Here is a 919-nt window from a genome sequence, read left to right as displayed (position 1 = left end):
ACACATATGGCTTTTAAATCTGTACCATTCCAAAGACATGTTTTCTACAATTGGCAATAGTAGTAAAATCCTGTTGCGAAATAAGGCTTCCTAAATCTTACAAGGTCTAGGCTCGAAGTTTGCTGCCAGGGTGCCTGAAGATGACCTCTGTGCTCCAGCTGGGGGCGTCCCAACAGAACCACTGGATACGGTGTCAGCTGCAGCCGAAGAGAGAGAGGTGTGTGGGGCTGTCCAAGGGTGAACACGGACCTGCCTAGGGACGGGAACTTGATTCCTGGAAAGACAGACATGGAGACGGCCCCTTTGGTAGAAGAATCCCTCCCACTGTGACCCCAACCCGCAGCGTCCCGAGGCACCTGACCCAGAGGCAGCCCCAGAGGGGGAGGGTGGCTCCCCTTGCTGCCCAGGGCCTGCCCTCTCAGCAGGGAGTCAGTGACCCGCTCTTGGGGTTCCCTCGCTCAGTCTGTGTCGGTCCACCCAGGAGCTGACCAGATGGCTGCCCTGTGTGTAGCTCCAGGTGCAGGCGTAAGCCTTGGGAAGCAAGGCCAGTGCACTCTGGGGTCGCGCACCGCTGCACATGTGCACCTTGAGGCCCACATTCTAGAAGGTTCCACAGACCCAGGGGCCGGTGGCCAGGCCTCCCTTGTCAGAGGCGTCAGCTTCAGAATCCAACAGGAAACGCAGAGTGCCGGGAAGTGTGGGGGCTGTGGGCTGCCCACTGAGACCAGGGCATGTGCCCCCGGGCCTGCGTTCTGGCCTCCACAGCAAGTGGACAGGGGCCCTGGGGCGGGCGCCTTTGCCGGAGCTGGGGTTGGGTCTTGCTGGAAACACGCGGCGTGGGAGCCGCCCAGGGGCTGGGCCGGGCCACAGCAAGGCGGGTCTCCGAAAGCACGCACGTGTGGAAGCCTGCAGGCGCCAG

This window comes from Lepus europaeus, chromosome 9 (assembly GCF_033115175.1).
Source record: "Lepus europaeus isolate LE1 chromosome 9, mLepTim1.pri, whole genome shotgun sequence".
Lineage (NCBI taxonomy): Eukaryota > Metazoa > Chordata > Mammalia > Lagomorpha > Leporidae > Lepus > Lepus europaeus.
Note: the sequence above shows the minus strand (reverse complement) of the source record.